Source organism: Canis aureus, chromosome 31 (assembly GCF_053574225.1).
Source record: "Canis aureus isolate CA01 chromosome 31, VMU_Caureus_v.1.0, whole genome shotgun sequence".
NCBI classification, from domain to species: domain Eukaryota; kingdom Metazoa; phylum Chordata; class Mammalia; order Carnivora; family Canidae; genus Canis; species Canis aureus.
This window is the reverse complement of record NC_135641.1, coordinates 10,118,637-10,144,493: the sequence shown is the minus strand read 5'-3', so window position 1 is coordinate 10,144,493 and position 25,857 is coordinate 10,118,637. Positions and strand designations below refer to the sequence as shown.

Sequence of the window (25,857 nt, the reverse complement as noted above, 5' to 3'; positions counted from 1 at the left end):
ACTTGCCATCAGGGAAATACAAATCAAAACCACAATGAGATCCCACCTCACACCGGTGAGAATGGGGCAAATTAACAAGGCAGGAAACCACAAATGTTGGAGAGGATGTGGAGAAAGGGGAACCCTCTTGCACTGTTGGTGGGAATGTGAACTGGTGCAGCCACTCTGGAAAACTGTGTGGAGGTTCCTCAAAGAGTTAAAAATAGACCTGCCCTACGACCCAGCAATTGCACTGTTGGGGATTTACCCCAAAGATACAGATTCAATGAAACTCCGGGACACCTGCACCCCGATGTTTATAGCAGCAATGTCCACAGTAGCCAAACTGTGGAAGGAGTCTCGGTGTCCATCGAAAGATGAATGGATAAAGAATATGTGGTTTATGTATACAATGGAATATTACTCAGCCATTAGAAACGACAAATACCCACCATTTGCTTCAATGTGGATGGAACTGGAGGGTATTATGCTGAGTGAAATAAGTCAATCGGAGAAGGACAAACATTATATGTTCTCATTCACTTGGGGAATATAAATAATAGTGAAAGGGAATAGAAGGGAAGGGAGAAGAAGTGTGTGGGAAATATCAGAAAGGGAGACAGAACATAAAGACTCCTAACTCTGGGAAACGAACTGGGGTGGTGGAAGGAGAGGAGGGCGGGGGTGGGGTGAATGGGTGACGGGCACTGAGGGGGGCACTTGACGGGATGAGCACTGGGTGTTATTCTGTATGTTTGCAAACTGAACACCAATAAAAAATTTATTATTAAAAATAATAATAATACAGATCTGTGAACAACTAGAAATCCACTAAATACAAGATTTCAAAAGGAAGTTAAAATCATTGGGGCCTAGCCCCCAAGTAAGCAGGATACCTAAACATATCAGAATCTATTCTGTCTCCCACCTAGTGTATTTTACTCTTTTTGCCTTGCTCTTTAAATAAAAAACCATAAATTTTGTAAATGATCTTAGAGATCAACTAACATAACTTCCTTTGACTTAGGTTTCATTGATGAAAAATCAAACCCAAAAGACAAAGTGAAGTACAATCATGACATGTTAGAAAAATCAGACATAAAAAATTATAACTGATATCTACACTGTACTTAATTTCTTTATGCCAGACACTTTTTTCTAAGTTTTTTTTTTTAAATTTTTATTTATTTATGATAGTCACAGAGAGAGAAAGAGAGAGAGGCAGAGACATAGGCAGAGGGAGAAGCAGGCTCCATGCACCGGAAGCCCGACGTGGGACTCGATCCCGGGTCTCCAGGATCGCGCCCTGGGCCAAAGGCAGGCGCCAAACCGCTGCGCCACCCAGGGATCCCTCTAAGTTTTTTATATACATTAAATCATTTGATTCTGATACAACCCTACTACCACCTACAAGGAAACTAAGGCTTGAGAAAGAAATTAACTTGCCATAAGTCACTTGGTTAGCATGTGATCAAAGTTCTAGATAATGGGGTCTGACATAAATAGGAGTTAGGTACATAATTAACAGGGTGGGGTTTTTTTTTCTTTTCTTTTCTTGGTCTTTCTCAATAGAACTATTTGATGGCAGAGGGACTAGAACTCCATTTTCCTAACTCCAGAGGGTTTTTTATACCCACAAGCTTGCCTTCCTTGATGTCTCTTCTCATCCCTCAACCTGACCACCATTAGACAATAATGCATGTATATTTAACTAAATGCAATTCACTCCTTTTGACTTAAAAATCAGAAGCTTCCCTTGAGTCCATTCCAGCTCACAGGTTCCCTATTACCTCTTTGTATTTTTATCCTCCCCAATTTCATATTAGTAGAGAAATTCTTTTGATACTAGTTAAAATAGTTTTCTGTACCTTTCAATGATTATAAATGCTAATTTATACATTTTCATAAATTTATATTTATATATCAAAAGTATGGTCTATTTTTCTTTTTTCTCACTATTCACTCCCTTTATTTTTTTTAAAGTTTTTAAAAGTTTTTATTTATTTATTTATGATAGACATAGAGAGAGAGAGAGGCAGAGACACAGGAAGAGGGTGAAGCAGGCTCCATGCTGGGAGCCTGACGTGAGACTTGATCCCGGGACTCCAGGATCACCAGGATCACACCCTGGGCCAAAGGCAGGTGCTAAACTGCTGAGCCACCCAGGGATCCCCTATTCACTCCCTTTGACTGAGATCTAGCCACCCAACATATTTAGGTGCACTTGAATTGATATGAAAAATAAACTAATCCTCTCGAAGAAAATAAAGCAACTCTGTCTCTTTCATCAGTGATTCTAATATCTTTTATTGTGGTTGCTATCATCACCATCACCCCTAACAGAATACTGCAACTGTTCCCCCAGGTCAGTGAAGAGCCTGCGCTTCCAGAAACTGCCAGCTTCCCTTTCCATGAAAAGGTTTAGCATTCTTAACCATTTTCTTATAATTCAAGTACTCCACCTCTTCGGGACCTCTTCTTTAGAGCATTATGGAAAAGAGGGAAAACACTGCTCATATAAAGTCTTCCTAGACTCTAAAACATCAAGCTTCCAAATGTTTCTCTGATCTTAGAAGTTATAACCAGCTTACCTTGAGAAGAAAATAATGTTTATCATAAAGTCAAATAGATGAAATTTTATCAGCAATATGAATTAAGGAATTTCAATAGTATTCTGGGCTGAAAACAATCAGAATGAGGGAATAGCCAATTTTCTAGTTTTCTAAACAAAGTGTGGGTCTTGGTAGCAAGTGATTTAAGCAAGTAGCAAATAAGTTTTTCTAAGTTTACTGATTAACTCAGAAACTTGACTGGGAGAAAGTTTTTGGTTGCCAAGTAGGAGAGAGAACTTTCTGCCATTACATCCAAAATGGGCTTTGAGGGAATCCATTTTCTACTGAGTATCACAGAATTGCTCGCAAAGTACATGTTGCTCTAGGACTTTGTAAGAAAATGATTATTGTGCCCAAGAATCTGAACATTTCGGAAATTTTATCTAGGTCTTCATCAGAAAAAATAAAAGGTGTTTTTATAGCACCTTTACCCATTTCTATAATCAGAGGTAGTGTCTGATCAAGAAGCACCAGCACATTGCACCTTGGCTTACTAACATCGGCCTTAAGTTAGAAACTATCAACTGAGAGATGTTGCTCATCTAATTTTTAAAAATGGACTGTATATCCACTTCTTCAGCCCAGAAAAGTGTACAAAATGACACAATACCCTTTGTAATAAATTCCTCCAATTTTTCACTTTGCATTCCAGGGCTGCATAGCTGGACTTTGGGAGTTCAATCATACTTTTTCCAATACAGACTGTGAGTATCTATGAACTCTTTCAAGCCAATCTCGGCACTCTGCCATGAGGCTCACTGACAGGTTACTATAGGGACCCATAAGCCACAGAGTCAGGCTTACAAAGCAGTCACCAAAGCAGCATTCAACAGTTGTTGGGATTCAAAATGAAGTTATAAACACTAAAGATGTTATTCTCTAGAATCCCTTTTTCTTCCATTTCCAAAAATTGTAAAAAGATTTCCACTGCAGAATTTTCAGCAGTGTCTCTGGTGATCTTTTTATTTTAAAGTCTACTGTAACACATCTATTCATCCATGTGTTTATTCTCGTTTGCTCTATCCCCAGTAGTGTACTTGCAAAAGCAGCAGCGCACCAACTCGATGAGCTCCTTTCCATTTTCTGTCCGGGAACTTTTAACAGCAGGTATGAAAAATTTGAGCCTGAAAGATGTTGGGCGTAGAGAAAAGAAGCACGGACAGAGCTGTTTTCTGCGAACATGACTCACAGGTTGATTTTTCAGAGCAGCCAGATGTCCCCATGGGGCAGGACTAGCTACATTTAAAAGATTCCTGTACAACGTCATCCAAATCATGTTGTTCTCACTTTCTCTTGAAGAGTACCTAAAGGAAAAAAAAAAGAAGAAAAACTATATATATAGTATGGTTACCTACTGGAAAAGATTCTAATTCAAGAACATACCTCATTCAACAAAAACGATCAGTGCTTATGAAATACGCGTCTGTATCTAAAAATTGAGCAGAGTCCGCACTGGGTTCTAAGCGCCAGGACAGGACACCAGGGACTCCGATCCCCACATCCTAAAGCCTAGAGATGCCTGGTGCCTGGTAAGGGCACTAACTTCAGGCACCAGTGCAGTCGTCCAGCGCCGAGGCTGCGCCCACCGCGGGCTGCACGTGACTCGGGAAGCACGCGGGGCCACGCCGGGCCCCCCCGCCCGGGCCCCCCCCGCCCGGGTCACCCCCCCGGGTCCCCCCGCCCGGGTCCAGCGGAGGAGCTCAGCCTCCCCCTGCGCGTCTTCGCAGCCTGCGCGCGCTGCCCGTTCGTTGACAAGCCAGCGCTGTTGCTCAAGAGCGAACTTAAGGAAAAAGGTGGCTGCAGACGCTCGATGGTTCTTTGGGTCGCACGGTCAGGTTTCGCGCAGGTGAAGGCAGGAGGGGCGCTCCCAGGTACGCCGGCAACCGGGGGTCGCCGCCAGTTAGAAAAACCTCAGCCTCAGCCAACAGGGGAAAGAGGAGATCGGGACGGCGCGGGGGGCCGAGGCGGCGGCCGGTCCCGCCCTGGAGCGGCAGCGAGGCCCCAGCCCAGGCCCGGCACCCAAGGGCACCCGAGCCCGCGCCCGGGAGAGGAGCCCCCGCGCCCCGCCGCCGCGCCCCGCCGCCGCGTGTCCCGAGCGTCCCGGACCCCGCAGCCGCCCAGGCACCGCCCACACGCGCAGCGCGCGGTGATTGGCTCCCGCTCCCCTCGGGTCACGGGCCCGGATTCTTATTGGTCCCGCGCGCCGAGCGGGCGTCCCGCGAGATGTGCGCAGGCGCGGCGGTGAGACCCGCCCGCTCCGCGCTGTCCCCGGGCTCCTCCGGCCGGCGCCCTCGGGTGGGAGCCCCGCGTGGGCCGTTCCCGGGCGGGGCGTCAGCTCAGCTCGGCCCGGGGGTCCTCTCGCGGGTGTGTCGGGAGCCTGGGCCCCGGGGCGCCGACCCCGCAGGTCGCTGTGAGCCCGCGGGGCCGCCGGGAGGGGGAGCTGCTCCCCGGCCTCTCCCCGTGCGCGGGCCCTGCGGGGGTCGGGGGGCCGCACGCCTGCTGGCTGCGGGGGGGGTGGGGGGGCCCGGGGGTGGCGGGGGGGCTGCGGGCGGTGGGCTGCGGGGGGCCCGGGGGTGGCGGGGCCTTCCTGTGGTCGGCGGCGGAGGGCAGTGATGGGAGCGCGTGGCCGCGGAAGCTCCAGTGTCCCGCCTTCGTTCTGCTCCAGGCGCTGTCCTGACGCCCAGGAACAGAATTCAAGTCCATGTATTGAGTGATTTTTTTGTTTTTAATGTGTTGTTCACCATGATGATTGTACCAGTTATTTTCTTTAAGACTTAATCTGCTCTTAGTCAGGGGTCCAGAGGAGCATAAACTTAGTTCCAACTCCTCCTGGAAAAGCCTAAGTTATGTTTTTGAGTTTCAGCCTAAACCTTTCTTCGTGACTCTTACCCGACACTCCCCACGATCCAGGCGCTGTGATGAGTAGGAGAGTTCTGCGAAAGAGTTTTATTTCAGTCTTGATTATCTGCTGTGGAAAGCAGAATTGTTAGGACATGTTTCAAATATTTTTCAGCAAAAATAGCCTCACTCTTGGAGAGTAGAGGCGAGCTCATTTGTGTACTGTGATTACTTCGTTCAGCGTTAGAATGGAAGATCCATCAAGAAACCTATGCATTTTAATTGAATTTTTCTTAGTTTAAAAATTTTACTTACTCACGAGGGGCACAGAGAGAGAGGCAGAGACACAGGCAGAGGGAGAAGCAGCCTCCTGCAGGGAGCCCAATATGGGACTCGATCCCAGGTCTCCAGGATCACTCCCTGAGCCACCAGTAGAAGCTCAACTGCTGAGCCACCCAGGTGCCCCCCAATTTTTTTCATTACCATGAGGCTTATAACAAGCAGAGTCTCCTGGCATGCTATGACAATTTTTAAAACTTTCCTTAAGGAATGGTCACTTGTGATCTCATGTTTATGTCTTTGCTAGTGAGGAGCTGTTTCTCCAGTCTCTGGATGTCTGTTCCTACTATTCATCCGATGCCTGGTTCTTAATCAGGGCAAGTCGTCCAATTTTTCATGGGAGCCTTTATAAATTATACATGTCTAAGTCCTACCTTCCTAGAGAATCTAATTCAGTACCTTTACTGTGGAACCGAAAGCCTTTGCATTATTTTGATAAGCATTTAGGGTTGAGGACCAGTGGTGTAAGTTGGTGCAGGGAATTTGCCTCCTGCTCTTTCCTGCTAATCATGTGACTTTGAGTCCATGCTTAATTTCGCATGTCACGTAAAGTAATTAATTTTTTTAATTTTTATTTATTTATGATAGTCACACACAGAGAGAGAGAGAGAGAGGCAGAGACACAGGCAGAGGGAGAAGCAGGCCCCATGCACCGGGAGCCCAACATGGGATTCGATCCCGGGTCTCCAGGATCGCGCCCTGGGCCAAAGGCAGGTGCTAAACCGCTGTGCCACCCAGGGATCCCACGTAAAGTAATTATTAACGAGATACCTGGCCCATGAGAGACCACTGGAATGGGACCTAGGATTGCTTATGAATGTACATGTTTCTTACCAAAGGAGTTAGTGGGAAAATAGGCTGAAGGAGAGAGTGGTAGTAAATCTGGGCTTGAAAGTGTAGGTACACGTGCTGCGGTGGTGTTCTGGTGGCTTCCCTGGACTGCTGTCCAGTCAAGCCTCTGCAAAAGTTACCGCTGGCGGATACATAGGACCTACATCAGTTTCGTGGTCTACATTGAGCCAGTTGTCTTTAGATTTCCATACATTTTAGACATTTCAGGCTCCAACAGCCAGCAGACACTTGTGTACCACAGATGATCTGTGAGCCACTAAATCACCCACAATACTTCAAAACTTATCCCATCAACACTCCTCCAACATGGATGCCAGGAGAAATATGTCTTAGGAAGACAGTGGTCAGCTGGGCTAAATGCTGCCAAGATATGGATTTGGCAACTCTCAGGCACTGGAGACTTGGGAAGGCCAGTTTTAGCAGAGGAGGGATAAACATCAGAGGGGATGAGGAGAAGGTGAATCATACAAAACACTTTGCAAAGTACTTTGCTAAGAGGTGCCAGGTTAAAATCAAATCCATTTATTCATGCATACAAAATACCAGGCACTGTTAATGAGTTAGGAGGAAAAAATGGGGCTAGGTAGGGGGCCGCAGAAGTAGGCTCACAAAAATCCCAAAAATGTTGAAGTGTAAGGAAACCAGGGAATAAGCCAGACCAACCTGCCCTAAGGTAACCAACAAAATCATGGGACTCTAAAAAGGGAGTGGCTCAGGTTGTGATCCCAGGGTCCAGGATCCCACATTGGGCTCCCTGCAGGAGGAGCCTGCTTCTTCCCCTGCCTGTCTCTGCCTCTCTCTGTGTGTGTGTCTCTCATGAATAAATGAAATCTTTAAAAAAAATAAAAAGGGAGTAAGCCATTAAAGATGTTATCACTAGTCCCTACTCAATGGTGATATAAATGGAGATATTAAAAAGGATTAGGTTCCCTGAATTAGGCTTTCAGTGAAAGATGAACCCTACAAGCCTTCAGTGGCAACCCTGTCAGGACCCCTCTCACTTCTGAGAGCTTCCTCTAACTTTGCTTAATAAACTTCTAACCCTTTACTCACTCTCCTGTGTCCACGAGATTCATTCTTTGACTCCTTGAGGCAAGAACCAAGGTCTCCCATGTCATCAGGATATTGTGGGATACAACGATACACATGGTATGTGTCCTACCCTCAAGGAGCGAAGTTACAAGACACTTAGGGCAGTGTTTTTTGGAGGGGCTGCCAGAACTCAAAGTAGAGGCCCTTTACCCTGTCTTAAGACCCAAGACATGTGAAACCACTAAAAAAAGGGCAAGACATCAGGGCGTCTGGGTGGCTCAGTCGGCGAAGTGCCTGACACTTGATTTTGGCTCAGGTCCATCCGGATCTCAGGGTTAGGAGACTGAGCTCCTGAGTTTGGCTCCATGCTTAGCAGGGTATCTACCTAGGATTCCTTCCTCCTCCCTCGGCCCCTCCGCCCACCGCTCCCACACACACTCTAGAAAAAAGAAAAAGGAATAAATGAAAAGGGTCAAGCACATATAAGTCCTCGATGTGTCTATTAAGAGGTATAGCAACATTTACATGGCACATATACTGTATTAAACATAATTCAAGTCATTAAATCTTTACACTTGTGGCATTACTCCCATTTACAGATGAAACTGAGGCATAGAGACCTAGGTGCCAAAGGTCTCAGGGCTCATAAGCAGCCAAGCCAGTGTTTGTATCTGTGCAGTCTGGATTGAGTCTCATTTCCCTGCGAGAGAGTGTGTGCTTGTGGGCAATGTAATCACTGATGGCTTTTCCTAGCGATGCATCAAGCTGAGAGCTAAAGCCGGGAAGTATTCCAAGCTGAGGGGCAAGAGTGAAAAGGCATTAAAGGTGTAAGAAAGCTTGATACTTTGAAGATGAGTAAGTCCTAAATGTGCCTTGAGAGATGAGGGAAGGGAGTGGGAGCCAGAGAGGAGGGGACAGGCTAACTCGATCCAGGCCCCAAAGTCCTTAGACTCCTATTAGATAAATGAGGTTTCATCCCAGGGCCAGTAAATGGGAAGTTTCTGAAAGACTTTAAGTAAGGGCAGGACTTGATCAGATTTGCATTTTCGAGCTTTCTCTGTGACTGCAGGCCTAAGGGTGTGGGGGAGGAGGAGTGGAGAAACTGGATAGGAAAGGGTCCTTTTTCCAAAGAAGGCCTGGAAAGAAGTCAAGTGGTGATCTTGGAGACAGCAAGAGACAGTTTAGTGAGTTAAGGAGGCTTTGGTAAAAGATTTGTGGTAAGAATCTCTGCATCCTCAAATATTCCTTTATTTTCTTCTCTAGGTGATAAATAGCCAAGGATTTAAATGATGGAAAGTCGGAGCTGGAGAACTAGAAGCACTGAAAATGCTGACTACTTAAAGAAAGGGAATTGGTATCTTCAGGACATTAGGTCAGAAAACCAGAAATTAAAGGAAGAAAAGAGGGCTTTTTGGCTCAGAAACTCTGTAACTAAAACTCTGAAACTCCATTTTCCTGAAGCTAAGACTTTGTTTTGTATGTATTTGTCTGGAGGCAGGGTTGGTAAACACTGAATGACATAAAAAGAAACCCTGATCTGATATGACATGGCACCTGTCAGGCAGGTCCCTTCCTGTATCTCTGACCCTACCCCCCCCCCCACCTGACCCTACCCCCCTGCCCCGCCCTGCCCTGCTGCTCGAAGGCCCCTGAGCTAAGAGACAGCTCTCACTCTTGCATCAGCACCTCCCTGGGGCTGCCTGTACTTCCTGGAGGACCTGGCAGGGTCCTTGACCAATTCACAGGGAATCCGTATCCCTATCTATATGTGTGAAGGCTTCCTGGTGTGACATAGATACCAACATTGACTGGGTAGGTACTTAACTCTGTGAACTTACACTACCAAAATTATGTTGATAACTTAAAAATAATTTAGAATTCTTAGGAGGAGTCTCCTTCATTGTATATTGAATTTTTGGATTACTGCATTTAAATGCACATGTACAGCATAGCAGATTACATTTTAATATAAATTTCAAACAATTATTATCAAAGCTGTGTTTCTGATATTTTAAAGTGCTTATAAAGTTCATGTTTTATGAGGCTGCAAATGTGTATTTTGAAATTTCGTTGTGTTTTTTTTTTAATGTTCACTTTTAACATGGATTTAGGTTGATGAAACTGACATTGTCAAATTTTACACTTTATATGGTTTTAAGGCAGGTATGAAACAATGCACATATGCTTGGTAATAAATGGATTTTCTTGTATTGATTACTTAAAACACCCTTTACAAGTGTTTTGGGATGAGTCCAGCAAAGCAGCTAATGCGTCAAAAAATGAAGTAACTTGTCTGAATACACAGCGCTGGTTATGGGAGAAGGGAAAACACAAATTTAAGGTTTAGTCCCACTCTACTGGGCTGTGCTGCCTGTGGGAACAGGTTACCTGGGAGTTCTTCTATTTAAGGCCTAAGGGTTATAAATGGTCTTCAAGCCTGCTGGTATTCAAAATACCCTCACTCCATTTCCTCCTGAAATGAAAACAATTCTATGTAGTATTCTAACTTGCCAATAAGTGTCAGAAATAATAATGTTTGTTAAATGTTTATAGGATTTATTTCAAAGAGCTATTTTGTAAACATTAATTTTTTAAATGAACTCTTTTTTTTTTCCCCATTGTTCCACTCTATTTGCTAACTTTATTCCAGGAGTCCCTGAAGTCATGTTCAGAGACCTGTGTGTTATCTGTCAAGGCTAAAGCTTTAAATAGGTAATAAGAAAGCAATAGAGTCTATGTGGAAAAGCACTGAGTGAGAAAGCTGGGGATGTGGGTTAGTATGGATCAGGAATGGGCTCGTCAGCCTTTGGAATTATTTTATTTTAATTCTAAGGGTGAATTCTAAATTCTTATCCTGATGGGGGCATATTACTGAAGGGAGTAAAGTAAAAGCAATGGTGTTACATGAGCAGTGATGTTAATCCATGTTAAAAGTCAACATTACAGTGATGTTACATGGAGGACTATTAGTCAAGGAAAGGTGTTACTACTTGAACCAAGCAGTGATAGGGATAGGAGTGACGGAGGGAGGAAGGGGCAGATTTTTGAGATAATTAGTTATTCCTATCAGAATATCTAATTAAGAAATGTGGAGTTCAAGCCTCACATTGGACTCCATGCTGAATGTGGAGCCTACATTAAAATATGTGCGTGTGTGTGTGTGTGTGTGTGTGTGTATAACAAAACAAACAAAAAACCCAGTCCTTTGGTGGGGGTGGGGGATGGTAAAAAAAATTGGTGTAGCTGTTCACTAAAAACAAATAGCAGGCAAGAAGTATTTTGTCAGAATCGTAAATTTTGTATCTCCAAATATCCATATGGCTTCCCTCTTTGCTTTATTAAATTTCTGGTCAGATTTCACTGTGTCAGAGAAGATTCCTTGAACACCAGTGATGGAGATGTTATTTACTCATGGGACACCCATGAATGAGCTCCCCTAATTTCTCACCCCTTTTGCAGTAGGAGGGAGCATGACACTAGTCCAGCCAATTGGGTATGGAGACTTAAGGGCCACACATGACCCTGTGGTTGGTGTCTACCACTGCAGCACCTATGGAGGGACAATGGGGATATCCCGTCCCAGGCGGTATGATCTCCATTTATCTCTGTCCCTGAATGAATTGGTAGAGCAGAGCCCACTGCTGACTTGTGGTAGACAGAGTGTGAATAAGAAATGAACTTTTGTTATGCTAAGCCAGTGAGCTTCAGGGGTTAATTTGTCAGCACAGCATACCCAACCTAAGCTAACACATGGTTCTGAGTACACAAGCAGCCCCACTCCCCTCCTGCCTGTGGTCTCTTTACCCTGCCGTAGTGTCCTGTGTTGTACTCATCACCACCTGACAGGTGTTCCCCTGTCTTCCTGCATCACCTCCTCCCACTCCCCACCCCAGCTAAACCTTCAGCTCCTGGCCAGGCCAAAACCCATGTTGCATGAATAAAGCTGCTACTTCTATTTGCAATTTACTAGAGACAAGGAAATACTGCATCAAGTTTTGTCTGTGTTGTAACAATTCTCAGTTGGGGTGAGTTTATACTTTTGAAAACTGGCTTTGTATTTTTTAAGCTAAACACAAAGTATTATTTAGCAGAAATGTCTTCCTTAACATCCTTGAGTTTGCGGCAAGTACGTAGTAACAGGTATGGAAAGTAGTGCAGGAAAAGTCATCTGGCCAGATGTAATCTTCATTACGCTGGACTCTGAGGACCCCACAGGAGATTTGTGCAGAGATGTGAAAATGGGATTTCTCTTTCTGCTTCAGAGCTGTTCCAGGTGTTACTTACTCCACCGCCTATTTTTTGCCCTCTCTTAACCCTGGAAGTTACCTCTATTCCCTTCTACGAGGACTTTCTGAATAAGAGATTAATGGATACCAGTATGCATGGGAAGGAACTGAAGGCAAAAATCAACAGTCATTTTACTTTGAAAATGTCCAAGTAAGTGATACTAAATGATAACTGAGCACTAGGATTTTTATAACTTCCTGTGGCCATCCTAACAGCATCGTATTTGGAGATTTTGCAGATGGCACTGGTCTAAGATTCACTGGTCGTGAGAGGGGTGAACCTCCCTGACTCTGAATGGTGACCCTGGTGGGAGCACCACATTACGGACAAAGAGAGCAGATGGCAAGTACTTGGATGCTGTCTTTCTATGTGCCAACATAAGCTTTTTATTTAAGTTTTAAAACACTATGAACTGCAAGTTGTAAATTTTTGTTTGGAAAGTACAAATTTTCGTTCAAACATGAAATATTTTTCTAAAATTATTTTTCTGAATTTGAATAAAAATTTTAAATTGAAATCTTTTTGTTGTTTTAAGCACGAATGAATCAAGAAAATAATGGTTATATACATGATTATTACCTATTACATACTCTCATTATATATTGAGAGAGTGTTGATTGTCATGCTCTGTGGACCAGATCTGCCAGATTTTTGGTCAGGAGGTTTGGGGGATGAGAGGTTTGTTACTTCAAAGTAACAAGTGAGTTTGAGGAGATGGCCAGTTAGATTGAGGAAAGGGATGTGCTGGAGAACAGTGTTTCAAGGGGAATGCAGGTGGCAATGGATCCATCCCTATCCATACATAAGGTAAGAGGCAGGTTATCTGTGGGAGTTAACAAAATGCAGGTCACGGGGGCTGAGGAGCAGCTTCCGTGGAGTGGCAGGCACAGAGCCCGACTAGAGTGTTGTTTGTTTCTTTTAAAGATTTTATTTATTTATTCATGACACACACACACACACACACACACACACACACACACACACACGCAGAGGCAGAGGCAGAGACAGAAGCAGGCTCCATGCAGGGAGCCCTATGTGGGACAAGGTCCTGGGTCTCTACGATCATGCCCTGAGCCGAAGGCGGCACTAAACCGGTGAGCCACCCGGGCTGCCCTAGAGTGGTTTTAAAAGGGATGTGGTGAGAATGGGTGTCCTCGTTACTGTAGGTCACTACTGTAGGCTTGAGTGCTGGAGGTCAAGGTCAAGACCCTGAAAGTCAATAAACAGAGCTTGATAAAAGAATAATGAATATAGCAAGTAGAAGGAAGAGGATAATGAGGAAAAATTAGGCAATGAAAGTAGAAAACAATTTGAGGTTAATCAATACAACCCAAATCTGTGTTCTTTGAAATGATTAATGAAGACATGAAAAAAAAAAAAAAGAGAAGCAATAAGCATGATCAAAATAGAAGATGTAACTGGAGATCCAAGAATTTTGTTTATATCTAGAAGAATATACATTGCTTGATATGATTTATTGGCCCCATTTCTACATCTCGGTGATATACAGAAAAAATCCTGAGGTCTGGAGTCAGAAAATTTAGGAGCTATGGCTGCTCGAAGGCTCTGGAGCATGTGGACATACACATCAAAATAGCTTATTACCTCAGAACCATAAAAGTAAATACTATAAATATATTTGAAATACTTTAGCCAATATGGTAAAGTCCCCACTCGAATAGGAACATTAACACAATTGGTTCTAAAAGTCCTGTTGCAAATACATACTGATATTAAATCAATTCCAGATTTTCATCTATATTTATCTAATGTGGCCATTATCCAAATAATGGGTATCTTTGACATCCCGCAGATATCCTCGACTATAGGATTTGATGGGTTTTCTCAGGACAGGAAATATTTTAAAAGGATTTGATAGAGCAAGACAATGTTAAAGTAGATGAACTTAAGTCTGACCAATCTATCTTTTGCATTGCAACAGTGTGATCACTTTAGTATGATTAGTGGCAAAGCCAGAGAAGAAAAGACCCACCTGAGATTCTGGAAGGGGGTGCAGCGGCTGCTGTTTGCCTGGTCTACCCAGTTCAACGCCCCTGATCAAGGGAGATAAAACACTGTGCCAAATGTTTATGTTGAAAACTAACAATAACAGCCCCTCATATTGGCAACTGATCTGAAGATCATAATTAGACCTCAGTGTTGTTACAAGATAGTCTGAGGCCCACATCTAGACGGTGGTTCTCTCCACTTGGACATCGATGATCACAGAGTATTGACGAGGTCACTGTGTGACATGAACCACCAAACATGGCTCTCACTCACTGAAAGGGTGTTAAGGACTCTGCCATCTACAGCTTTTCCTCACACTGGTGTTCCTCCCTGTAAGTAGGATTTGTCAAGATACCCAGTTATAGTATCACCCCAGCTTCATGACACCATCCAATCTAGGGCAAACTCCACTTCCTTAGATCTTCCACCAAATGCTGCAACCAAAGATCCAATTCTCTAGTAAGTTCTTTCTTACACCCCCTGCTGGGAGCACCCCGTGGCTCATTATGATGTACATTCTGCCTTGTTTCATGGAGTAATTAAGCCTGTTTACATACAAGTGTATTTCCAGTAGGCTTTTGCTAAAGGACACTAATAGTGTATATTATAACTGAATCTTTACAGCAGTTCTGTGGTTAATTATTCTCGTTCTCCAGATAAGGAAGCCTAAGCTCAGCAAGCTTAAGTATCTTGATCAAGTTGGTGTGGGTAGTAGTAAATGACACAGCAGATTTCAAAGTCAGATCTGCTGTGCTCCGGATCCGATGGCCTTTAAAACATAAGATCTTAAAATCATTATAATATATAATATTTTATAAACACAAATATTAAATGCTACATATTTGTAAATTATGGCACGTAATAAAATGAACACCCATGAGGTCACTTCCCAACTTCAGAACAGAGGATCATGAGATCTATCACTGCAGCTACTTGGAGGCTCCTTCTTATCCCATCCCCTTCTTTCATCACCACAGAAACCAGTAACCTGAGTATTATGTTTCTCATTACCTTTCTTCTTTTCTTTTTTTCTTAATTTTTTTTAAGGATTTATGGAAAAATTTCAGGTACAACACAAAGAACTTTCTTCTGAATCATTTGAGAATGTTACCAACCAGATCCTCCATTAGTGTGCATTTCCTATAAACAAGAACACTCTCCTGCTTAACTGCAATGCAACCATGAACCTCATGAAATTAATGTTGATGCTTTACTACCTTCGAATCCTCAATCTCCATTCAATCTTTACAGATTGTTCTAGTAATGTCCTTCATAGTGAAAGGAATCAGTTCAGAATCTTACATTACCTTTGGTTGTCATGGCTCTTTAGGCTCCTTTGGTCTAGAATATTTCCATGACCTTTCCTTGACTTTCATGAGGACAGTTTTGAAGATTGCAGGCCTGTTATTTTGTGAACCTTTTCTCAAGTTAAATTGGATGTTTCCTATAGATTAAGTTCCAGTTATGTATCTTTGATGGGAATGTCATAAAATGATTACTATATTGTACTGTCTGCCTCTCTCTTACTCTGTCTCTGCTCTTCCTTCCACTCGTGGGCTCTCTCTCTCTCTCAAATAAATAAATAAATCTTTTAAAATTGTATATTTTGAAGAGTTATGTTTTATAAATCATAATTACTGGTATATATAAATATGATGGACTTTTCTGAATTAATCTTATATATCTAGCAAACTTGCTCATCAGTTCTAATACTTCATCTACAGATTATTTATGCTTAACCCATAGAAAAACATTGCATGTAAATGAGTTATATTTCTTGCTTACCAATATTCACATACATTATATTTCTCTAATTTTTGTTTGTGATGTTACAGCATTGTGTATAGCTCCAGTAACAATGAATATAAATGGTAATGGTAAGTATGTATATCTAATTTCTGATTTGAAATATTTCTGATGTTATACCATCAAGAATGATGTTTTCAATAAATACTTGATAGATTTTATCAGATAAGTAGATTCTAATCCCTGGACTTCTAGGATCACATATTTTAGCAAAGTCATGAATAGGTACCAAATACTATTTTTCAATCTGTTGAAATAATCATGTTTTTTCTCCTTTTAATCAGTTCATCTATAAATGTCATTTATAGATATTTCTGGTTATAAATTTGCATTCCAAGTAAAAAAAAATCAGTTCTTTTTTTTTTCTTTTTTCTTTTTTTTTTATTTATGATAGTCACTCAGAGAGAGAGAGAGAGAGAGAGAGAGAGGCAGAGACACAGGCAGAGGGAGAAGCAGGCTCCATGCACCGGGAGCCCGACGTGGGATTCCATCCCGGGTCTCCAGGATCGCGCCCTGGGCCAAAGACAGGCGCCAAACCGCTGCCCCACCCAGGGATCCCAGTTCTTTTTTTTTTTTTTTTTTTTGTAATAGATTCTGGGAGTTATTTTGTAAGTTTTGTATTGAATGTTTACAACTTTATTCAAGAATGAGACTGACCTGAATTTTTTTTTCTCATTCTGTTCCTGCCTAGTATCAAGTTTATTGCCTCATATGAGCTGATTCAGGGAGTGCAACCTGTTAACTTAAATTTTCGGAGGGGTTTGCATGATATTTGACTGATCTATTTTAATGATCTATTCTTTGAAAGTTTGGTAGAACTAAAAACTATCTCTGCCTGGAATTATTTTACTTATGGAAATACTTGGAACCACTTATCTAGTTTTGCTTTGTTTTGTTTTTAATGGTTACAAAACCATTCAGGCTTTCTGTTTCTTTTTGAGTTAGTTTCGGTACATAATTGTGTGGAAAAGTTACTGTAGCAGGCCTGAGATTGCTATCCTAGCAAAGAAAAGCTTGCTTGGAAGATTAATCATTGGTTGTCATCAGAAACAAGGATTTGGGGAGGATTTCCCTCATTCTACAAACTGTTCAGAGTGGCTGATTGTACCCAAGCTGTTTGTAGAAACGGTGTGGGTTCAGTTGCACACCTGCCCTCCTTCAGGGAGTCTGGAATTTTGGTTTGTGCCAGGTAGAGTGCCAATGTGACAAGCAGCAATTGCAAACCTTGGGCGTTGGGTCTCTCCTAAGCTCCTCTGATGGGCAGCAATTCACCTGTGTTGTCACATCTCCACTCTAGAGGAATGAACCACTTCCTGTGTGGCTCCACTGGGAGAAGACTCTGGAAGTTTGTGTCTGGCTGCCTCCTGACTTCACCTTCTGCTGATTTTGCTAAAATAAATTCTAGCCAGGAGTATGGCTGTATGCTGAGTCCTGCAAGTCCTTCTAGCAAACCGTCAACGCCGACGGGGATCTTGGGACCCTCAGATCAGTAATATCTTCTTAGACACTTTTCCATTTAATCTACAGTTTCTCATTTACTGCTGTATGAGTGTTCATAGCACACATATATGATCTTTTTAATTTTTGTATATAAATGTTCCTTTTGTATTAAATGTTTCATATTTAGTATAATTCCATTTGTTTTTTGTTTTTTGTTTGGTTTGTTTCCTAATGCTTCTACACAGTTTATTCATTTTCTTCAGTCTCTTTAAAGAAACTTCTTTGAGTTTTGTTGGTCCTCTCTATGGTGTCTTTGTCTCCTATTTCATTGCTGTTTGCTTGTATTTTCCATTTCCTTCCCTTTTCTTTGGCCTTATTCTTCTGTTTTTTAACATCTAGCTTAAAGACACTTAGTTCATTAATTGTCAGATTTTTCTTTTCTGACATGAATATTTTAAACTATACATTTGCCTCTAAGTACTCCTTTTAATATTTTCCACCAGTTCTGATTTGTGATTTTTTTTTTATTACTGTTGAGTTATTAAAGTTTGTATCCTTATTTCTTCCTGGGCCCAGTAAATATTTAGAAGTGTATGTTTAAATGTCTACATATATGAGATATTTTTGTACATTTTATGTAATTAAACTCTGATTTATTTATTTATTTATTTATTTATTTTGATTTTTTTAATTTTTATTTATTTATGATAGTCGCACAGAGAGAGAGAGAGAGAGAGAGGCAGAGACACAGGCAGAGGGAGAAGCAGGCTCCATGCACCGGGAGCCCGATGTGGGATTTGATCCCGGGTCTCCAGGATCGCGCCCTGGGCCAAAGGCAGGCGCCAAACCGCTGCGCCACCCAGGGATCCCTAAACTCTGATTTAAGTTACAAAACTTTTAGAGACTAAGCATATATAATGCCAGTTCTCTGAGATTTTCTGTAATCTAATTTATTGTCAATCCTTTTATTTTAAGCTTCAAGCATGTTTATGAGTACTCACTATTAGGGGACAGTTCTGTATATACCTATTGAGTCAAACATTAATTATGTTATTGAAATCTGTAGTTTGTCTAAATTTTGGAGTACTTAACCTATAAATTATTAAAATCCATGTTCTATTTCCCACTGTAATAGTATATTGTTTTAAATCTCTGTAGTTGTCTGAGTCCAGAACTTTATCTCCCAAGAGCGTCACTGATACCAAGGGATTGGACCATGGGGAAACACTGCATTTGGCATGTTTATCCCCGTCCCCCCAGACACTCTTCTTAAGTTTAGGCTCACTTTTCCTTCTTCCTTTCCTGAAAGGATGTGGGGATGGTGGTGACAGGGAACCTGCTTAGGGCAAGTTTAGTGTGGTAGATTGGATTTTTGGTTCTAAATATTTGCTATGGAGAATGGCCTTACTTACAATAGTCAGAGTGCACTTGCACACTCCTTGACTTTGGGCTTGCCCATGTGACTTGCTTTGGTCAATGGGATAGTAGTAGCTCCGATACAATGGAGGTTAGATGACACTTGTGTGGTCAAGCTTGCCCTCCTGAGCTCCGGTGATCTGTCATGAGAAGTATACACACCTCAGCAGCCATTGTCCCTTCAGCCTAGACCCCAGAATGAGTTATGTCTTAGACCAGTTGCTGTGAGCAGAAGCTGGTTCAAGGAAGATGAGAGAGATGTGCAGTAAAGTTGACCCTTTCCTCAGCCTAAATCTTAGAACCCAGAACCTGGAGTCTGATCTTCACTGGCCAAGGTGAAGCCAACTCATGGATCCATGAACAGAAGAATAAAGAATTCTTTTAAGCCATTGAAATTGGGATGGTTTGTTAAATAGTGCAATTGGGCACATACCTGGCTAATATACCCAGCAAATCATTAAAAATGTATTTTATACAAGTGCCTGGGTGGCTCAGTTGGTGAAGCATCTGCTTTTAGCTTAGGTCATGACCCCAGGGCCCTGGGATCAAGCCCCATATCAGGGTCCTTGCTCAGCAGGGAGTCTGCTTCTCTCTCTCCCTCTGTCCCTGCTCATGCACTCTCTCTCTCTCTCTCTCTCTCCCTCTCAAATAAATAAAATATTTTAAAAAATGTATTTTATCTAGGGTGCAGGTATTTTAGCAAGGAAGAAGATTTCGTAGTATCTGCCAGGAGCAGAAAAAAAACTTTGTATTACCTCATCCTGCTTCCTACAATGATGTATGCTCTTTCACTAACATAACAAAAGGTTAGTTGGAAAGGCCTTAACCGACACATCAAATGATGTAATCAAGTGTTAATAATTTACACAATTACATATGCAGAAAATTAAAAATAACACAGAACATGGGCACAGTATGTTTCTGCTATTGACCACCAACCAGTGCACTAACCAGGTGTTAGATGCTGTCTTTGGTCTTAACAGCCATCATCCAAAATGCTTCAAAATACCTGGATTCTCACAACAGAGTGAATTGTGATTAGTATGCTTCAGTGTCAGTAATTCAACCCTGGCCAGAGACTGATTTAGAAATCAGTTCTTGCCTACGACATAGTAACTATCATTTGAAGGATATTTACCATGTACCAGGCACTGTGCTAAAGACATTTCATGGATTGAACTTCTCTCCAAAGCAACTCTTTGAGATTGGCACGAATCTTATCCCACTGCCTTGGCTAACATAGCAGTAAGTGGCAGATAGGATGTAAACCTACGTTACTTTCAAGGACAGCACTAGTAACCATGATTTTTTTTTCTATATCCACTGATTCATTCATTCAAGCAACACACACCCATGGAGATGCTGCCTGCCATGTATATGCCATGGAAAGAGAAGGGGGAGTAAGAACACAAAGTCCCCATCTTCCTGAAATTTACATTTTAGTCAGAAAAATATGTGTTCACAAGTAAACAATTTGTGTGGATAATATAGAAAGTGTCGAGAGAGTGTCTGAGGATGGTAATATATTTGGAGTTTATTTTATTTTATTTAAGATTTTATTTACTTATTCATGAGAGACACAGTGAGAGGCAGAGACACAGGCAGGGGGAGAGCAGGCTCCCTGTGGAGAACTCGATGCGGGGACTCAATTCCAGGACCCCGGGATCAGGCCCTGAGCCCAAGGCAGAAACTCAACCACTGAGACACCAGGCACCCCTGGAGTTTATGTTACATAGTATTGTCAGGAAACACTGAGTAGATGTCATATGAGCACAGAGCCTTTTCAGGACCTTAAGGCGGAGCATTACGGAGATTCTCTGTGCTGTACTGTGTGCTTCTTAGCAGCAGATGCGATTCACAATTACAGAGACCTTTATCCCCGCATATACTATTACTATATACTCTGATATATACCATCTACTATATATTATCTATCCTCTCTGATGCGGCTGGCTATGGCACACAGTTCTCGCCAACCCAGCGCATCTGTGACGGCCGGACGAAGTTCTACAGGCTGCCATGGCTCTTGGAAAAGATTGTCTTTCTGTCTCAGGCATGATTTGAACATTCTCTGCTTCTTCTAATTCCAAGTATGTAACTGATGCCAGAAGGAAAATGCACATCCACACAATTTTTGCTTAAAATTCTAGGTCCTCTGTGAAACAGTTTTTGTGAATTAACTTCCTTATTCCTTGCCAACACCCTCTGATGCATCTAGAATGAAAACTCTTTTAGAGTTGGCTATTTCCTGTCCCCACCACACCGGACTCCAGCCATGTAGCGGTGACTAAAAGGCATCTCCAGTCTTTGGCTTTTTTTCTTTCAGTGTTCACGCCTGCTCCACGGACCTCAGGGACAGCTGGCACATCTGTTATGGATGTATTTTAGACTGATGTGGACCAGACATGCTTAGGAAAGATTTTGGTTTAGGAAGACAGTATTTTGGCAAAATTAGTACTTATCTGCACCATTCTTAGGGTAGACAGAGGGAAGCTGTCTGCCCAGAAGAATTAGTGTATTGAGGATGCCAAATTTAACACAGCGCACAATGGTAGCATAAAGGAGACCTGAGCAAATACAGCTTTCCAGATCCTTCTATAGCACAAGAGGCATAGAAAAAGGCATCCTTCCCAGGAAATCAGCCTTGTGGTGCTGGTGTCTTCCAGAGGATTACATCCAGGGATAAAATATCAGCATTCTGTTTTCATATGGATTACCTTCTTAGCAAAGACTTTTTTTTTTTTAAATTTCCTTAAGGCTGGTTCATTTTTCTTCAAATTTCTTTAATTTCTGACAGTTATGGTCTCATTCAGCTTTGTGATAGCTCAGCTTGTTTCACCTTTAAAATTTTTAAAAAATATTTCTTTTTTTATCCATGTTTGCATTTGGGAGGATATATTTTTTTATCATCATGGCCATCCTTACTATCATTTTTAAGTGGCCACATAGATACATAACTGGCCTGCCTCATAAACAACAGTGTCTTCTTTTATTGATGTTGCAGGATGGGCTTCTCATTTTCTCTGCTGACTTCGTAGAGTTGTTTGAGCAAACAGTAAATTCAGTTAGTGTGGATAGACAGGTATGTATGCACAGGCACAGAATCTTCTTATCCAGTAAATTGTTGCATTTAAGTTAGACTCAATTCCACTTCCTTTACCTAAGCGACCTTGATAACTCAGGATAATGGCAAATGATAGAGGTATTAATAGTGACTAAGTTTCAGATCTCGATAACTTTACAATAACTTCTTTCAGTTTCATGCTGTGGGAAGAGAGAGCTTCATACTTGGAATCATATGACCTATCTTTGAATCCTGGCTCACCCTTCTGTGACATTGGACAGGGACTGTTTTTTTTTTTCTTTCAATTCTGCAGATTTCAGCATCCTTGATTATGAAATGAATCCCTAACCTTTCTTCCAGCACCACAAACTCAGTGGTCAGCTTTTCCTCAAGATGATGCTTCCTCACTTGGTGACTCAAGAGTCCAGTTACAATCACACCCACCTCCTTCCACAGATTATTTGAGAACATCTTTGAAAGGTACATGAAATTAATACCATGGGTCCTCTTCAGAGAGAAGAATGTCAACACTGGAAGGTAAGAGTGGAAGGGAGATTTTTCACTGCACCCACCCCACAAACTTGATCAGTTTTGTCCTTATAAATAAACTACCAATTATTTCAAATAAATAGAAAACAAAATTATAAATAGGGAAAGTGACTTGAGTGGGGGGGGGACCTCTGTTATGCTCTGTTCTATGGCTATAGTGATTGAAAAAAAGAAAACTTTATCAGAGCCCTAAAGATAGAAAAAAATCATTAGATTTTTTTTGTTTTCCTTTACTACTTTACAGTAGAAAGAAAGATTAATGAGTAATGTAATAGCCAGAAGGAAGACTAGAAAATTGAATAAGATGTATTGAGCCTCTCAGCATTGAAACTTGCATTTATTCAATATTTATTTGAACTTTATTTTGTATTTCAGCTAAGAAGCATGATAACACCACAGCTAACACCGAAGATGCTAACATTCTCTGCATGCCCACCTAGCAAAGATGTTCCACAAAATCTTTACTTCCTCAGGTGTTACTGCATGTTAACTGAGCTCTTACTACATGCTAGGTGCTGTTCTACCCTCTGTTAGTAAAGACATTTTAAAACATTCATTTATTTTTATAAAGATATAAGACAGAAAACGAGAGAACTTGTCTTCAGCTCTGGGGAAACAAAATCCAATTCGACACTCACTTTTCTTATTGCTTTGAATGAATAGACAAATTTTTAAGCATTTTGTATGGTTTTGACAAATAATCGTGAGTATTTTCAAGGCATTTCGGAAGAAAGTGGTGTTTGTGCTCTGTTCAGTGGAATTAACAGATGGTAGCCTAGACTGCATAGCAGCTATTCTGGTCATTACTTATTCTGGCACAGGGCATGGAAACGTTTTGTTTTGTTAAAGCTAATAAATCTGTACTGATACGCACGGAAGTGAATAGATAAAAATCATATTTTAAAATGCACTTTAATTCTGGAAAAAATATCTCTTGCTTTCTGCTGTTAAACACATGTTCTTTACGTATAAATAGTACAAAAGTTACAATACATGAATTCTGTTCCATGAAATTTTCTTAATTACCTACACTGAGATTTGAAATTCAAAACAAAACAAAACAAAACAAAACCCCTTTGTTGTGACATATAAATCGAACTCCATAGGTTTGCCACCCAGACCCTCTGCAACCTCAAAACCTGCTCTCTGAAAGCCCCCACCCACCCCACCTTTGGAAAAAAAAAAAAAGTTTTGGCGTTTACTTCAGACCCAGACAAGATAAAGTGGGCCTTCAGTTTTGCAAGAACAGACAATTGTAGGTTTCCAATTTAGATAAGGTTTTGAAGAGAATGATTTAAAAATGGGTATTTAGTGAGAAAATCTTAATGAATGCTCACTCTTCTTTCTGACCTTGGCTACCGCCCCTGCCCAGCTGGAGATTCTCGTTTTAATGAGGCAATATTGTATTTCTGAGCAGCAGGCCCTGCTTTGAAACAGTTCTCTTCTCTTCGGAAAGCTCAAAGCTGCTTTCATGCAAGTACTATTGATTAAGAAATTATTCCTTTAAATGAAGGGAAAAAAAAGTTCCATCAGGGGCTTACCAGTGAGAAAGTTTAATTTTAAAAGGAAAAATCCTCCCCATCCCTATTCTTCCTGGTTGTCTTGACTTTTAAAGCATTTCCATTAACAGCAACCATTGTTCTATACTGTATTTTGAGTCACCATTTACTTTTTCGGAATCTGTAATTTGCATTTCATAAAGATAACAGGCAAAGGGCATTTCTGGCTTTCTGAATAATTAATCCAACTTTCCAGTGGTTCATTTCAAAAGGCCAGGAGGGAATAAGTATTCACAGCAGAAACTGAAGAGTAAGCATGGTCCTTAGTGCGTTCTCTGCTATTCAGACACTTTCATGTATCACCTAAACTTGGAGGTTTATCTAACCCTGACCCTAACCCTAACCCTAACTGAATTCTGCTTCATGGTTTTGAGCTTGAATCATAGCTAGATTTTGTTTCTGCTTAACAGGAGAATGGTTTAAGTGTTCTTTTAAATGCTTTTTATAGTGTAATATTTTATATCGGTCATGTATATAAATGGCTGGTTCAGAGAATGGCTCCAACAAAAATGGTCGAGACCATTTAGGTTCTACTTTACTCTGGTGCTACCCATTATAATTATTTTTAGACTCTGGAAACAAGTAAATTCTATGCTTTTTTTTTTTTTTTGAAGCTTCTACAAAAGCAAACGTTATATTTTAAATACGTTACATGTATAAAAAATAATTCCAGCTTAACATTTAAATATCTTTGAAATATCTTTGTTGAATTGTTATTCCTACCCCTTCCTCAGTGCAAGGATGATAGAAATAAAAAGCAAAAGGTTTAATTCTCCTTGTTGGAAGTAAGGAAAGAGACATCCCCTCATTTCTTTGATCATTTACTTAAGATAACCTAGCTCCAAGTCCTTTCTCTGTCTCTTTGAAATGTATACAAATCTTTTTAAAAGCTGGGTAACTTTCTTAGTAGCTTTCCAACTCTGGACTGTCTTTCTCAAGGACCTGGGAGCCACCTCTTGGATACAATCATCTATGATGGCATGTGCCTACCTCCCAGTTTCAGGTCTAGGGTAGGAAACCTAACTGGTGGGCACCTGACTCCGAGTTACAAAATTGCTTCCTGTCATAAAGAAATGATGAATTTATTTTCTCTCTGAATAAAGCCAACTAGATGGTCACCCCCATACCAAGTGTATTTAGGATGAATTACGTGTGACAAATAGTACAGTTCACTTAAGGACTACTTATTGTTTATCTTGAGAACAAGTATGTAATGGGTTGTATCTGCTTGGCGACCTAAAAGGGTAAGATTCTTTGCAATCTCGGAGCAGATTGCCTGTGATGTACAACACCTTCTGGTTTAGTGCTAATTCAGTAATAAAACTTTTCTTTCTATGACCTTTATGGAGAGGGGTTTTGTGTGAGTTGGGAGGAGATTTTGTCATAATCAAAAAGACAAAACAGAGAAGCCCAACTTTTTTTTTCCCCTCCACAGTTATTTTGGCACATGTATCCCGTTTTCTGTTTCAGGTGAAATCCCAGCAGAGGTATTCTGTGTGCGCCTTCAGGATGAGGGCGATCCCTGATAATGAAGCGGAAATAACAATGTCCCTTTGCCAGATACGCTGGCTGTGTTAGGATGTGTTAGCCAGGGGGTCTGTCTCACCAAGAGTGGGAGGGAGGAAAATCTTACAAGTCATTATTTTAGGAAGTCTTGGAAATGCCAGCACAGTCATTAAGCCCAGGGAGGGACAATTTTCCTTTATTCTGTACCAAATAGATTTGTTTTCTTTCTGTTTCTTTTCACAGAAGTCAATAGCTTGATAGCTCCTCTTTTGGATCCAATTTTAAAGAACTTGTGTCTGCTTTGAAGCATTTTAAGTCAGGCTCAATTATTAAAGCAGATGCTGACCACTCTGAGACTGTCAGATGGAAACTGCTTAAAGAAATACTACTCACCCCATGGTGAGCCCAATTCCTCCAGAGATAGAAATTTCTGGAACGATGTCTGGCACTAGCCGCTAATATGCACTATTAAAATATTAAATAAAAATCATCTGTTTCTCATAGGTTTAAGTTTCACATATCATCAATTCACAGATGAGAGTTGTTCTGAAATGTGTAGTCAGCTAGG

At 41.4% G+C, this 25,857-nt stretch overlaps 1 long non-coding RNA gene across 1 annotated transcript; it reads left to right on the top strand.

Moving 5' to 3' along the window:
- Positions 1–21,505: 21,505 nt before the first annotated feature.
- LOC144302178 (uncharacterized) lies at positions 21,506–25,093 on the top strand. Its single transcript, XR_013369021.1, has 3 exons — positions 21,506–21,693; positions 22,036–22,212; positions 22,600–25,093. It is a non-coding gene; the product is annotated as an uncharacterized LOC144302178 (long non-coding RNA).
- Positions 25,094–25,857: the final 764 nt, after the last annotated feature.